Below are 16,348 nucleotides of genomic sequence, written 5' to 3' on the forward strand. Positions count from 1 at the left end.
CTATGTTGAAATATTGGGGTTGGGTTCCCCCAATACATGTCCAGCTAATTTTTTGTATTTTTGGTAGACACAGGGTTTCACCATGTTGGCCAGGCTGGTCTCGAATTCCTGACCTCAGGTGATCCACCCACCTCAGCCTCCCAAAATGCTAGGATTACAGGCATTAGCCACGGTGCCTGGCCATCTCAAGATGGTTTTAATGGTTAGAAATATCAGCCAATTGAATTTTCAGAGACACATGCCACCTAATTTTGTATTCAATACTTAAGTCATTAAACTCCATTGGTCTGTATACCTGTTTGGCCTCTAAGACAGTTTGGCCTCTAAGTCTGATAGAACTTTCTGTGATGATGGAAATGTTCTACATTTATGCAATTTAATGTGGTGGCCACTATTCACATGTGGCTACTGAGCACTTGAAACATGGCTAGTGCACTAAGGAACTCAATTAGAAATTTAATTTTAATTTTAATTAATTTAAATGGCCGCAGGTAGCCAGCTAGTGCTACCATATTAGACAGCACAGCTCTGAGGCATCTTGTTCTCTTAAGGACCCACATAATTCAATGAAGAGACCCAAGTATAATACAGATGTGGGATATACAGTCTTCAGAATTCAAACATGCCAATTAGTTTCTGTTCCTCTTTTCAAGTAGGGGTTTCAAGCACAAAGGCTTTTGCCTGGTCTTGGGCAGAATTTTCTCCCCAAAATTTTACTGAAATTTTGCTCTTTTATAGTCTGTTCCTTTTAACTCATAAAATTAATAATGGAAGACAGAGGTTTTTGGATGCAGTTGCTTTAAAAAAAAAGTCAGGTTCAGGCCAGGCACAGTGGCTCACACTTGTAATCCCAGCACTTTGGGAGACTGAGGCGGGCGGATCTTCTGAGGTCAGGAGTTCGAAACCAACCTGGCCAGCATGGTGAAACCCTGTCTCTACTAAAAATACAAAAATTAGCCGGGCATGGTGGTGCACACCTGTAATCCCAGCTACTAGGGACTGAGGCAGGAAAATCGCTTGAACCTGGGAGGTGGAGGTTGCGGTGAGCTAAGATTGCGCCACTGCACTCCAGCCTGGGTGACAGAGTAAGACTCCATCTCAAAAATAAATAAATAAATAAATAAATAAATAAATAAATAAATAAAAGAACATAAAATCAGGTTTACTGAGATATAATTTAAATATGGTGAAACTGTAGCTGTACAGTTGNGCATGGTGGTGCACACCTGTAATCCCAGCTACTAGGGACTGAGGCAGGAAAATCGCTTGAACCTGGGAGGTGGAGGTTGCGGTGAGCTAAGATTGCGCCACTGCACTCCAGCCTGGGTGACAGAGTAAGACTCCATCTCAAAAATAAATAAATAAATAAATAAATAAAAGAACATAAAATCAGGTTTACTGAGATATAATTTAAATATGGTGAAACTGTAGCTGTACAGTTGTTTATGAGTTTTGAAAAAATATTCATTGTGTAACAACTATTACAATCAAGATAATATTTTATTACCCCAAGAAGTTTCCTCATGGACACAGTTTTTTTCAAGTCACTCCTGGTTAATGTGTCATTAGGGTAATAAAACAATGTTAATTCTTGAACTGGATTTAGGCTGTTTAAATTTTGCTCAATGGATTGTACCTCGGGGGTGGGAGAATTTACTCTGACAACTTAGTAAAGGTTGGTGCTGCCAAGTGAAAGCAGACTGTTGGTGAATATAATTTATTGGGGTTGAAAAGGATACATCAGCCAGATTGATGCATGAATGCTAACCAAGGGTTGGTTTAGCAAGATCTTCTACTAAGGAAATAATATGTACAGTGCTAATCACATTTTATTTTCCATAATTGAGTTAAATATTTAAAGTGATTAGAATAGTCACTGCCACTTAATACTGCTTCAGAATTAGCTGCTTTTCTTCATATTGGTATAATTCACAATTCACTTCCAAGCTCCACCTACCTTTTGGCTGGTCAGAATGAGTTGTTAAAGAGTCCTACTGGTGGGATTATGTCAGATTTCTCCAACAATGTTATCATGATTGTTATTTTACATATTCTCCAAGGGATTTGTCACTATTTCATATTATGTTGTTTTGTGGGGAAGTGGCATTCCAGAGGTTCTTAAGAGCTTTTCCAGCTCCCAGAGTTGCAATCATAAGTTCAGATAACATGCCCAGGGGCAGGAGAAATCACCATAGAAACTTTTTTGGTTCTCTGTATCTCCCATTAATGTTTCATAACCTTCCACCTTGATACTTTCCTCTCCACATACCCTGGTGTTCAAAATAGCCCTTCTTATTAGATTGGGTTTTCCTAATTAAAAGTTACCACTGATGTTATATCCCAAAGTTTCTGGAATTCCTAAACATTGTCCTTTGTCTAAACTGTTTTAACTTGAGTGCTGAGTGCCTCCAGACACAGGTTGGAACAGATCTGGAGGGAAGAACATTGGGGCTGTTTGTCCTGTCGTATGAGAGGATCTGGTTTTAGAGCAAAGCTCTTTAAGCTTGGAGAATGAATCAAAGGTGTGGAAGTGCCCTGTTTCTGTATGTTCTAAGAGAAATGTGTTCTTAACGTTTATAAGCTTTTTGTCTTGGCATTCCCCTTTGGCTCTGTTCCTAGCACCGTTAAATTGCATGAGTTGAGGGTTTGCGTCTGTATCTGCTAAAATTGGACTGTTTTTGATGTTTCCTTTAACCTGTTTTGTAATCTTATTAATTTTCTAGTGAGCCCATTGTGCTGTTGGAATTCTGATATCCCCAAATCTAATGAGCCATGACCATACACTTTAGCTCCATTCCCACTGGCTTCTCAAATTCTTTTTCATTTTTCCAATTCTCTAGCACCTTCTCTTATAGGTGGTTCTGCCTCAATTTAAAATTAAATGAAAACTTCAGCCCCTTGGTCTCACCAGCTGCTAGCATTTTAAGTGCTCAAGAGCTACCTGTGGCTGGTGGGGGCTCGGTTGGAGAGCTGGATATAGAACATTTCCCCAACAGCAGAACGTTGTATGGGACAGCACTGCTCAGTGTATTGCTCTCTGATGATCACACCCACTTTACAGATACTAGGATGGTCTAACTATGTACACTTTCTTCCAAATATGATGTCGAAGGCTTTCTCCCAGTTTGTATCTTTTAACAAATATTTTAGAGTCTTTATAGATCAATCTCTCATACATCTCTGCAACAAAAATATATGTATTCATGTAATTCTTTTTTTAATTGACAAAAATTGAATCTATGGTATACAATATGATGTTTTGATTTCTATATATATGCGTACATTGTTTAACGGCTAAATGAAGCTAATTAATATATGCATTACCTTACATATTTTTTGTGTTTGGTGAGATCACTTACAATTATTCACTTAGCAATATTCAAGTACCCAGTACATTGTTATTAGCTAGAGTCACCATGCTGTACAGTACATATCTCGAATTTATTCCTCCTGTCTAACTGAAATTTTGTATGCATTGATGTTTGTTTTTACATTCAACTCATTAAAACATAATTATGTCACAGAGGTAGGAGGTTTTGAAAAAAACGAAAACCAAACAAAAAAATATAATTAGGTTTGTTTGGCAATCTAGCAATGCTTAGTGTGCAATGCTTTTTTACAGCTGCTGCTAAAAGCATAGCAAAACCACAGAAACCTATGTGCTGCCAAAACCTATGTATTTGGTCATATTTATTTTGATATGTGTTTTTTTGTGTGCCTAACCTTTTTCTCTAAATTTTTTGTAAAGAATGCTGGAGTATTCCCAAATTGTCGACAAATTCCCTTGTTTCCTGTTCTGTCTAGATTTCAGTGTTGGCCACTAGGTGGGGATAGGATCCTATTTCTCTAGCCTTAACATGATTTTTGAATTTCGATGCTTTGCAATGGATAATCTGGCTTTTTCCTCAAAAGTTTTAAAACATTTCTTTTGTGAATTCAAAACAACAGTTTTAATTCTGTGTAGTTACCCAATAAAAAGGAATAAGAAACAAGTGCTAAATTATTTACTTACAGTGTTTCTGTATGGAAATCCTTACCCCCAAGAGGGCCGACTGCACAGCTTGACTCAATGGTGAGAAATCTGAGTTGACTCACAGCTTTCTGACTGTACTCTGATGGTACCATGTTAGGATAAATTCTTGGCCAAACAGAAAATCAGGGGAGACTTCCTTCTCCTTGTCAAACTCTAAATTAATCTACTCACTCTTTTCATAAAGCAAAAGGTGAAATGTTGAGGACTCTGAGTCAGTTGTCAATCGAAATGACTTTTAAATTAAGTCCCTTTTAATTATGACTCAAGACAATATTAAATTAATCACTGGGCATTATAAACACTGGTTTCTCAGTCCTCTGCAGATGAGGTTTGCTTGTTTGTGTATTTCTTTCTTAAAATCCCAAATAGTGAAGTCTCTCTTAAGCAATGGAGGCTCATTCACAGTCAAACTCCTTGCATGTAAAATTCTTTGGGTACAAAGTAGATTGCCTTCCTCTTGTTTTCTTTTTCTGGAGACAGGGTCTCACTCTGTTGCCTAGGCTGGAGTGCAGTGGCATTATCATGGCTCACTGAAGCCTTTATCTCCTGGGCTCAAGTGATCCTCTTGCCTCAGCTTCCTGAGTACCTGGGATTATATTTATTTATTTATTTTTATTTTTTTGTAGAGACAGGGTTTTGCCATGTTGCCCATGCTGGTCAAGCTATCTGCCTTCCTTGGCCTCCCAAAGTGCTGGGATTATAGGCATGAGCCACCAGGCCCAGCCTGCTTTCCTCTGTTTACCAAGATGTTTGACAGTAGATATGTAAAAGGACAACTTCCCTTTCTCATGTGGGGCACTGAGAGAGGGGCAGCCTCTATTTCCTACAAGAAATATAGAATAGAAAATGTGTAATTTCTCATGGTGTTCTGCAAAAATTAAAAATTTCACAGAACACTCATCTGCATCCCTGGTTTGTAATTTTAGCTTTCCAAAACCTGCCTATATGCTAATATGATTCACAAAACATTTGTAATAATTTCAGAAAGAGAATTTTAAAATGAATTTAGTCCTATATTTTCTATAATAACCAGTATTTCCAGAAAAGTAGGATTTAAGAATATCTTCTGTAGCAATATATGCCTTTCTTTTCTTTTCTTTTTTTTTTTTTTGAGACAGAGTCTCACTCTGTTGCCCAGGCTGGAGTGCAGTGGTGTGATTTCGACTCACTGCACCATTCAATCGGATGAAGGCCTAGCTGGAACAAAAAGGGAGAAAAAAGGCGAATTCACTCTCTCTCTGTTTTGGAGTAGGGAGTCCTATATTCTCCACCCCTTGGACATCAGATCTCCAGGTTCTCTGGCCTTCGCACTCAGGGACTTGAACCAGTAGCCCCCCAGGTTTTTGGTCTTGGACTTAGAGTTACTCCACTAGCTCCCCCGGTTCTCAGCCCTTCAGACTTGGACTGAGCCGTGCTACTGGCTCCCTTGTCTCAGCAGCTTGCAGATGGCCTAACGTGGGACTCCTCAGCCTCCATAGTTGAGGGAGTGAATCCCCAGCATAAATCCCCTCTCATCTGTCTACCTATATATATCCAATAAATTCTGTTTCTCTGAAGAAGTCCGACTAATAAAAGCCCCCAAAGGCCCTAGTGCTGGTCTGTTATGAGCTTCCTGGTAGACAATATTTTACACATGGCATCCCAGCTCCTTGTGGGAAGAATTAAGTGTGTCCTGTGTGGCTCCAGGGGAACAGGATCCTTGGAAGCCTGTGCCTGGTTTCTCCTGGGCTTTGCCCCGTGTACCTTTCCCTGTGCTGAGTTTGCTTTGCATCCTTTTACTATAGTAAATCAGAGCTCTGAGTAGGACTGCATAATGAGCCCTGTGAGTACTCTGAGGGCATCATCTCACCTGGGGTGGCTTTGAAGGCCCCCATCATAGCTCTTCCTTTAGCATTGGTATCTGATAATATGTAAAAATCCCCCAAAACCAACTTGTCATCATAATTTATGAACATATTTCATCAAAATTTCCTGTAGTCACATCCAAGAAGGTCAGTTAAGAAAGAAAAACTCTTTAAGTTTGGTTAAGGCTCTGCCATTTTTGAAAATTCATATTAATCTAATAATATTGTAGCAACTACAAGTTTTCCTGATTGCTATTTTTTTTTGCTGGGGGGATGGAGTTTCGCTCTTGTTGCCCAGGCCAGAGTGCAATGGCACAGTTCCAGCTCGCTGCAATCTCCACCTCCTGGGTTCAAGCGATTCTCCTGCCTCAGCCTCCCAAGCAGCTGGGATTACAGGCACCTGCCACCACGTCCAGTTAATTTTTGTATTTTTGGTAGAGACAGGATTTCACCATGTTGGTCAGGCTGGTCTTGAACTCCCTACCTCAGGTTATCTGCCCGCCTCAGCCTCCCAAAGTGCTGGGATTACAGGCATGAGTCACCGTGCCCGGCCTCCTGATTACCATTACATAAAATTTGGACTTACTGGCACATCATACCATGAAATGACTGGAGAAAACATGACTTCTCTCTTGGTATTAAACATCAATTAAGATGAGTTACAAAAGTCATAGTAAACTGTATTCTAAAAGCAAGCCTATGCCTGAAAAATCTGGTATACACATAGTTTTTGAAACTAAGGATGTATTTTTACTGTATAACCTGCAAGAGAAGGAGTTGGGGTGATCTGGTGAACACAGAGTTATGGAATAAGTGTGTATCTATAACTTAGTACAAATAATATACAAAGAGAATGATAATGTATTATGCAGCTGCACATGGTGGCTCACTTCTGCAATCCCAGCATTTTGGGAGGCCGAGGTGGGTGGATTACTTGAGCTCAGGAGTCCAAGACCAGCCTGGCCAAGATGGTAAAACCTCATGTCTACCAAAAACACAAAAAATTAGCTCTCAGCTACTCTAGAGACTGAGATGGGAGGATCGCTTGAATCCTGGAGGCAGAGGTTGCAGTGAGCTGAGACCATGCCACTGCATTTCAGCCTGGGTGATAGAGTGGGACTCCATCTCTAAATAAATAAAATAAAATAATATAATATATTATGCTATTATACCTGTTATTTAAAATTGGGATCTTATGTTGATTTCTACATTTGGGAAGCATATTCCTAATAACTGACCTGCATTATCAGTCCTGTATTGTGTTCAGTGGCAAAACCAGGCTTGGTGTCTGTTCCATCTGGGAACACCAGGAGTAATGGTCCTACTCCTTGCTGCTGAGAGTACAGCATGAATTTGGGCAGCACCATGAAATAAAGCAAATGTGAGGAGATCCTCTATCAGTTGCACTCCTATTTAATAAGGAGACTCAATCATCATCAAGAAGTTAATTTCTCCATGCCTGGGTGAAACCATACTGACTCATCCTGGGGCTCTTCACTGGACCCAGTGATCACCAAATCCTTCAAGCATAAAATGGCCATGTGACTATCTCCTTCCTCTCAGGATGAAAGGGGCAGACAATAACACTGATTTATGTTCCTCAGGAAAGGACACGCTATAAAGTAGAGAACATGGGAAAGAGGAAGTACATGAGTTAAAATGCAGGCACATGGTGGCATGTGCCTGTGGTGCCAGCTACTGGGGAGGCTGAGTAGGAGCATTGTTTGAGCCCAGGAGGTGGAGGCTACGGTGAGCTGAGATGGTACCACTGCACTCCAGCCTGGTTAACAGAGTGAGACCCTGTCTCTCTCTTTCTCTTTCTCTCTCTCTCTCTCTCTCTGTCTCACACACACACACAGAGAGAGAAAATAAAGGAAGAAAAATAAATTGTTTCTTTTTTTTTTTTTTTTTCCTTTTTTTTTTTTTTTTTTGAGACGAGTCGATGTGTCGCCCAGTGGGGTGCAGTGGCCGGATCTCAGTCCTGCAAGCTCCGCTCCGGGTTACGCATTTCTGCCTCAGCTCCCTGAGTAGCTGGGCTACGGCGCCGCCAACCACCTCGCCGCTATTTTTTGTATTTTTAGAGAGATGGGTTCAGTGTTCCAGGATGGTCTCGATCTCCTGACCTCGTGATCCTGCCTCTCAGCCTCCCCAAAGGCTAGGATTAAGCTGAGCCACCCGCGCCGGCCGCAATTGTTCTTAAAGATAAATTTAAAGTGAGGTTCTTTGTATCACCACATTCTTTTTTTTTTTTTTTTTTTTTGTTTTTTTTTTTTTTTTTTGAGACGGAGTTTCGCTTTGTTGCCCAGGCTGGCTGTATGGTTCTTGGCCTCACTTGCAACTCCGCTCCCAGGTAATGGATTCCTCCTGCCTCAGCCCCCCGTATCTGGGATTACAGGCGTGCCCACCTGCCCAGCTAATTTTTGTATTTTAGTAGAGATGGGGTTTCCATGGTTGGCCAGCTGACTCGAATCCTGACCTCAGGTGATCCACCACCTCACCCCCAAAGTGCTGGGATTACAGGCATGAGCCACCCGCGCCAGCTGACTTTAAATTCTCATTCAGCTGTGCACCCAGCCTCACCACATTTTTATAAGAAGAATAAATAAAATAATAATTACTAATTAACTAATTAAATATTATTTCCTTCTCCTTATATGTTTGAAAACCTCAAAGATTTTCTCCAAAATTATCAAAGCTATAAAAGCGTCAATATAATATCACCTGGTAACAAATGAATTCCTCTATGATGCAAAGAATCAATGTAAAATTATGAAGAAATATCATCCATTCACAAAAGTAACTACAAATAAAAAATCCCAACTTCCGTAATGTATTTCCTCGTTAAGAGGAAGGTGATTATCACGTCCTAATTTTCGTTTTCTTCACTTACCCCCACACTCTGTAGTAGGCAGGGGCTTTCTGGGTCCTGCTGGTGCCTGATAATTCTCCCACTTCTTCCCGGCAGCTCTAGCATCTTACTTCCCCAGCCACAGAGGTATCCCTTCTGATGTATTCTGGTTGGTTGAGCCCCATCAGCCTGTTTCATCTCCAGCCTTTCTCCCTGGACAGGGGTAGGGAAAGGAGTGCTGGATTCGGAGCTCCTCCCTCCCTGCACCGCTTCATTTTCTCCTCCGGGTCTGGCGCACAGTGGCCATTGCCGATGCACCCCGAAGACTGAAGGAGCCAGGGCAGAGCCAGGATCCTGCGAACCATGGCCCTGGCTGCCCTGCTGAGCCTCCCAGAACCCAGGTCATCAGAGGTGAGTGCTCAGGTGGGCGAGGGAGAGTGGGGGCTCTGGGCGCTTCTGGAGCCCACAGATGCTGTTTTCTTTCCTGTTTCTTTTCTCTCTTCTTTACTGTTTTGCGTGAGGCCCCCTTTTGCTTTCTCTCATTCTAACAACAGTATAACCACCGTTTATTGAACGCCTCCTGAGTGCCAAACCTCATGTCCTTCCTCACAACACCATTTTCAGAAAGGCTTTCATTAATGCAATTTTAGAAATGAAAAGACTGAGACTCAAAGAGATTCATAAATGTCTCCTTTCCCCCATGTCCTTGTGCTGAAGAGAGAAGAGCTGGGGCTTGGCAACCTCCTCTGGAGATTCTCTGGTAAATTGTAGAGGTCAGCTTCCTCAAATAGGAGTCTGCAATGTGGTGTTTTTTTTTTTTCCTTCCTTCCTTCCCCTCTCTCCTCCTCCTCCCTCCCCCCTCCTGCCTCCTCCTTCCTTACTTCCTTCCCTCCTTCTCCCTCCTCCTCCTCCTCTCCTCTTCTTCCTTCTTCCCTCTCCTTCTCTCCTCCTCCTCCTCCTTCTCTTCTTCTCCTCTTCTCTTCTTCTCTCTCTGGAAAGGTCCTCTCTGTTGCCCAGGCTGGACTGCAATAAGGTGATCCGAGTTTCACTGCAACCTTGAACTCCAGGCTCCAAGGGATCCTCGCACCTCAGCTCCTGGGTAACTGGTCTACAGTGTACTGTCACACACACCTGGATAATTAAAAATATATATATATAATAATATTTTTTTTTTTTTTTTTTTTCCTGAGACGGAGTTGCCCAGGCTGGAGTGCAGTGGCCGGATCTCAGCTCACTGCAAGCTCCTCACCCGGGGTTTCATTCTCCTGCCTCAGCCTCCTGAGTAGCTGGGACTACAGGTGCCCACCACCTCGCGCGGCTAGTTTTATTTTGTATTTTTTAGTAGAGACGGGGTTTCACCGTGTTAGCCAGGATGGTCCCGATCTCCTGACCTCGTGATCCGCCCGTCTCGGCCTCCCAAAGTGCTGGGATTACAGGCTTGAGCCACCGCGCCTGGCTTATATTTTCTTAGATATGGAGTCTTACTGTGTTTCCTAGGCTGGTCTCAAACTCTTGGCCTCAAGTGATCCTTCTGTCTCAGCCTCTCACAGCACTGAGGTTACAGGTGGGCGGCACCACACCCAGCCCATTAGTGATTCTCTCCCATTTCATTCAGTCCTCAACCCACTGCATTCTCCCTTTTTCTTCCCCACATCTCTGATGCTGCTCTCAGGGTGACCTTTATACAACCCAAACCAGTGGTCACTTCTCTGTCTCTATCTCTTGTGTGTCATTAGTGTGTTTGTGATGTGTCCGCTCCTCTTTTCTGGACTTTTTCTCCTGTCTGTTGTCTTTTATGAACCCACTTCCTCTTTGTTTTCCTCCTACTTTCTAGTCCTCTCCTTTTCAGCCTCTTTTTTCTTGTCTGTGTTTGTCTGGATGCAGGAGCACACACTCAGACCCTTGCTATTCTGACTTTATGTACTTTTCTTGAGTGACCCGATCCAAATGTAGAACTTCACTTATAATGAGTCTCCTTCCAGTCTATGTCACTAACCTAGTGTAGCCTGGGACCCATCCATTTAGCTCACTATCCTCAGATTAACTCCATTTGTTCCCACAGAAATTCAAACTAAGCATGTTCCAAATAGAACATCTAACCTTCTCTCAATTATTTCATTTCTCATCACCTCTGCAGTCACTGATGCCATAGTTCTCCACACTGTCTGGGTATTCTGGACTCCTTCACATCCCTACTTCTGGCACAAGATTTAGTGATTCCTGTGGCCTCTCATGTCATTACTGCCATTCAAACCCATCTGCTGTCTTCCTCACCCCGTGTTCCTGCCCCTGCCTACAACCTCATGACTTCCCACCTGATGGCTGAAGAGTTGTACTGGTCTTGCTTTCAAACCAGCCTCCTCCATCCCATCCTCCTTACCGCTGCCCCCTCCACACACAGATCTCATCATGCTACTGTCCTGCTTAAGATGCTTCACAACCTCCCATGTCCAGTGGGATAAAATGCAAACACCTGCCATCAGCGCACAAGGCAGGTTACAGTGCAGCCCGGCCCACATCCCACCTGGCTTCAGTCACACTGAAGAACTGCAGTTCTCCTTGCAACTTCATGCCTCTCTGCTCCTGAGCCTGCTTCTCCTGCTGGAAAGCCATTTCCCCTTTCTCTGTTTTGCTAACCTCAGGTAAACTCCATCCCTAGGAACCTTTCCTAAATCTCATTTTTTCAAAGTGCCCTCTTTATGCTCCTGAGTGGCTCCAGTGTATATCTTCTGGTACTCAGTGGTGATCAAAACAACCTATGGAAATAAAAAATTTAAAAAACACAAAATAAAATACACATGTAGCAATCTTCTTTTCTTTGTCTCTTTGGATTTTGGATTTCAAGCAGCTTGAGGACAAGGCCCATGTCTTCTGAGTTACATCCTTAGTGCCTAGAGAGTGAAAATTCACAATGAGTGTTTATTTAATGGAATGAAAATTAACATTTAAAGGTGGAATTTGCTTTAAAATGCACAGACCTTTAGTTTTAGACTGTGTGAATATAATAAAAACAAAGTAACCTAAGGTAAACAAACTACACCTCTGTAGCACAGCTTGTATATCACGTTTTTCATTTGGTTTTTCTTTGGGCTTCGTTTCTGTAGGTGAATAATTCTCTAGCCCATAAACTCAGTGGAGGATCCTCAGCATCCGTGTGTGACACTGAACTTGCTGTCACTTGATGCATCCAAGGAGAGCCCTGGTTTTCCCCGTGTTGGGCTTGGAGGGCAAATCCTCGCTTAGGGAACAACCACCATGCAGTGTCATTTCGCTTTGCGTCCTCTTCCAGCTGAACCCCGTGCTCTCTCATCTTTATTCTTTTACTGTAATAGTAATAGACTTTTTTGTTGTCAACCTTTTGCTGCTTCTTATACATCAGGTAAAGCTAAGATACTATCCCACAGGTGTTTCAAATGCAACAACTTTTATTTCCAGGTAAAACTACACTTGAAAATATACATGCAACAAGAACATTTTATGAATGTTATGTGAATGACAACACTTTTAAATTTACTATGCTTTAAAATGAAAGTGTTTTGATAAAATTATACCATTTTTATTCTAAAAGTAAGAACATAACTTGAAGTCTATAAATAGCACTAAGACTCTGGAGGTCTTTTCATGTCCTTCATTATTTTTTCCCCTGAAAGATTTTGATTTCATCTCCCCACTTCCCTGCCTTGCTCTGTGGCTATATCAGTATTCTTTATGTCTGGTCCTGTAGGGGTTCTGAGACCCTATGGGAATGGGGTAGGGGGACTATGCAATTTTGTTTTTACCAGGAATTGTGTGACTTGGGCAAGTTACTTTATTTCTGTGGTCAGTTCCCCAATATGTAAAATAATTTCTTCTGTTAAATCAAGTTTAGCCTAAAGCTGCCGCCTTACATATTTTAAGTTTGGCCTAAAGGTTTCTCTGTACATCATGAACTATAACAAGTGGAGGTGTAAACAGACCGTAGCCCACAGCTGTGCCAATCACCAAGTTTTGGCCAATCACATGTAGCCAACTGTTTGAACCATGTTCAAGTTAGGCAAACATTGAGCTGTAACCAATCTGGCCGTTTCTGTACCTCACTGCTGTTTTCTGTATGTTACTTTTCTTTTTCTGTCCATAAACTTTCTTCCACCACACGGCTGTGCTGGAGGCTTTGAGCATACTCTGGCTTGGGGGGCTGCCCGATTTGTGAATTGTTTATTGCCCAATTAACCTCATTTAAAATTTATTCGGCTGAAGTTCTTCTTTTATTATGTGGTGTCAGAAGTGGGGTTGGAAGTAGAGCTTCTAACGACCCCCAGGAGTGCTGAGTGACCTACCGAGGTAGACTCCGGGCTCATTGTGTCTCTTTTTCTCTCGGAGCAGCTGGGAATCGTGGTAAGTTCTCACTCAGATTCTGAAGCTCCACAGATTTGTGTGGACAAAAAAAAAGAAAAGAAAAGAAAATGAGGGCTCCCAAATTAGTGTCATGTACAGTCATGTACAGTCTCATGTAGCGATGCCTATTGATATGCAGAAACTTCTAAAAAATTTCAATATTTGCATTTAAAGACTTTACAAAAAATAAATAAAAATTTTAAGCAACTAATTGTTTTAAAAAATTAAATCTGCCTTGCATTTTTTGCTGATGGCTGTGGGTGACAGGCTGAGGCATGTACGGGATCATGGGACATGGGGAACTTTTTTCTCTCCAAAGCAGAAACGTGAGAGCTGATGAGATGACTGGAAAATATCCCTTCATGACTGACAAGCAGCTCCCTGAAGTTTTTTTTTTTTTGAAACAGAGTCTCGTTCTGTCGCCCAGGCTGGTGTGCAGTGGCACAATCTCAGCTCACTGCGACTTCCGCCTCCCGGGTTCAAGCGATTCTTCTGCCTCAGCCTCTCGAGTAGCTGGGATTACAGGCGCCCACCACCATGCCTGGCTAATTTTTTGTATTTAGTAGAGACGGGGTTTCACCATGTTGGTCAGGCCGTTCTCAGACTGCTGATCTCAGGTGATCTGCCCACCTTGGCCTCCCAAAGTGCTGTGATTATAGGCATGAGCCACCGCGCCCGGCCCTGAACTTTTCATTTAGTGTCACTGCAATAGATGGGTCCTTCTCTGGCCTCCCTGAACTCTTTGCCTTCTCCACCCTGCTGCAATCAATGCTTTTCTTTTTCTCTTTCTCTTCTTTCCTTTTTCTATCTTTCTATTACATCTTGCCTAGAGACCACATGTTGAAACTCTTGGCTGGAGGTCATTCCACCCCACTTTGAATGGATTAAAGATAGCAGAGCCCAACCAGCGGCAAGTTTAAGCCTTACCAGTTCAATATTGGGCATGAAGCAGAGTGGCTAATGTCTAAGTTTTGTCACATGTATTTTGCTGTGGCTGGACGGGAAAATATTAATTCAGCTCCCCCGTGCAATCTCTTAGGCAGCATCTTACAAAATTGAGAGGCTTTTGCCTATGGTTCCATGAAATCAAACAAGATGATTTTCCTTTGCATTGTGACTTGGCCCCCAGGCTATGGTGCCGCTAACAGGGTCACTAGGGCCACTCAGAAAGAGGGAACGCAGAAGCCTGGCATGCTAGCAAAAGGGTAAGAATTTCTTAGCAGTCGGACTTCTGGCCTCTCTCTCTGTGTGGAAATGGTTGTAGGAATGGTAAAAATCATGGTCTCCTCTGCAAAGTTTTAATTAATGATAAAAAGGATTTGTGAGCTTATCTTAAGCTGTAGCAAATCTGGTGTACTTTGTGCTATGAATTGGTCTTTCTGTGTCATTTGGTCATAAAAAGGGGTTAAATAGGGTAAAATGTGGGCCTAGGACTCCCAGAAGCCTGCTGTTCGAGCCAGCCTGGCAAACTGGTCAGTTACAAACTGCAGGTCCCTGAAACCAAAAGACACTGGATAAGGAGTCCCTCTCATCTTATTTTATGCCCTTGGGAGCTTGACCTTATAACCACATGATGGTACTTGCTTTTGGTCTCCACCATCTGGAGGACAGGAATTTTGGAGTTCGTGTCATAGTTGGCTCTAAAAATTGTTTTGAGCAGTTAAAAGCCTTTGCAAGTGGAAAATTGGCCGCTCTAGGCTCCTCCATCTGGGAAGAACAATGGAAACCACCAGTGGTGTAGCTTAGTGGTTAAGGCTTTGCCATTTTATGATGGTGGCCAGGGTTCAATCCCAGCTCAGGGAATGAGACCTGTTTGGTTTGAGATCTTTGCTATTTGCTGATTCTCTTCCCCTCATGAACAACTTCTGACTCCTCGTCTTGAGTTTTCCTTTCTCTGAGCTATGTTTGGAAATTCTAGAGTTTGTAAAAATTGCTTGCTACCCTTTTGAAAATACCTCGTCCACTTGTGGTTAAGTCATAACCTTAGTTAAGGCTTATTGGTTTCACCTGGGAGATTACCTTTGGTAAAGTTCAAAAGCCAGACATATTGGCTGTTTAGCCTGGCTAAAGTCGAGTAATAAGATATTTAAAATGATTTTTTTAGGCTGGGCACGGTAGTTCGTGCCTGTAATCCCAGCGCTTTGGGAGGCCAAGGAGGGTGGATCACCTGAGGTCAGGAGTTTGAGACCAGCCTGACCAACATGGAGAAACCCTGTCTCTACTAAAAGTATAAAAATTAGCTGAATGTGGTGGCTTGCACTGGTAATCCCACCTATTCAGGATGCTGAGGCAGGATAATTGCTTTAACCTAGGAGGTGGAGGTTGCAGTGAGCTCACACCACTGCACTCCAGCCTAGGCAACAGAGCAAGATTCCATCTCAAAAACCAAACAAAAGGTTTTTTTTTTTTTTTAAGAAAGAGCGCTATAGTTAAAAGTCAGCTTAATTAAAAGTGGATATCCAAGCTGTAGGTATATTTAAAAGGCCTTTTGGTTTTTTCTCTTCTTGGATCTTGTTTTTTTCTTTTTTTTAAGTTTTTTTTTCTTTCTTTCTTTTTAGCCAACTGAATTGTTTTTCTCCGTTTTGTCTTCTTGTCACTTTTGTTGCACACATGAGAAGACTTAAGGTAACTTCTAAAAGCCTGGGACTCCTTGGGAAAAACAGAGGAGGCACTACAGATCCTGTTTTGGGATAAACCTCTGTTTTCCTCATGAAACACCAGGAATCAAAAGCAGATAGATACCTCTGAAAATCTAAGGCTAAATATCCTTTTGGGGATGGCCAACACAGCAAAACCCAGTCTCTACTAAAAATACAAAAATTAGCCTGGATAAGTGGTGCACACCTGTAGTTCCAGCTACTGGAAAGTCTGAGGCGTGAGAGTTGCTTGAGCCTGGAAGGCGGAGTTGCATTGAGTCGAGATTGCACCACTGCATTCCAACATGGGCAACAGAGTGATACTCTGTCTCAAAATAAAGGAAAGAAAGAAAGAAAGAAGGGAAGAAAGAAAGAAAGAGAGAGAAAGGAAGGAAGGAAGGAAGGTCATTTCCACAGTTAACTGCTTAATGCTGAGGCAGTTTCTGAAAACTTCACATGTAGGCACAATTCTAGAATATGGTGTCTTTTAGGAGGTTCCTGAAAGGATGGAAAGGACCCCAAAAAGTACTCTTGATTACAGGTTTCTGATAACTTTAGAATCATATCATTTTTACTGGGTAAGAAAATTCCTGGAGCTTTTTTTTTTTTTTTT

General features: G+C 42.2%; 1 protein-coding gene across 4 annotated transcripts in view; it reads right to left on the bottom strand.

The window, feature by feature from the left end:
- Window positions 1-10,245: 10,245 nt before the first annotated feature.
- LOC108540290 (HLA class II histocompatibility antigen, DP beta 1 chain-like) overlaps window positions 10,246-16,348 on the bottom strand; it is a 32,385-nt gene continuing 26,282 nt past the window's right edge. For 2 of the 4 annotated variants that reach the window (XR_001888632.1, XM_017889276.1), the window contains exons 6-7: window positions 13,042-13,124; window positions 10,246-12,048 (exon numbers count right to left, since the gene is read on the bottom strand). The gene's annotated coding sequence lies outside the window, so the exon portion shown is untranslated. The remainder of the gene's footprint in view (window positions 12,049-13,041; window positions 13,125-16,348) is intronic. The other 2 variants (XR_001888633.1, XR_001888634.1) reach the window with 2 other exon arrangements.

This window comes from Rhinopithecus bieti, unplaced genomic scaffold (assembly GCF_001698545.2).
Source record: "Rhinopithecus bieti isolate Rb0 unplaced genomic scaffold, ASM169854v2 scaffold_19200, whole genome shotgun sequence".
NCBI classification, from domain to species: Eukaryota; Metazoa; Chordata; class Mammalia; order Primates; family Cercopithecidae; genus Rhinopithecus; species Rhinopithecus bieti.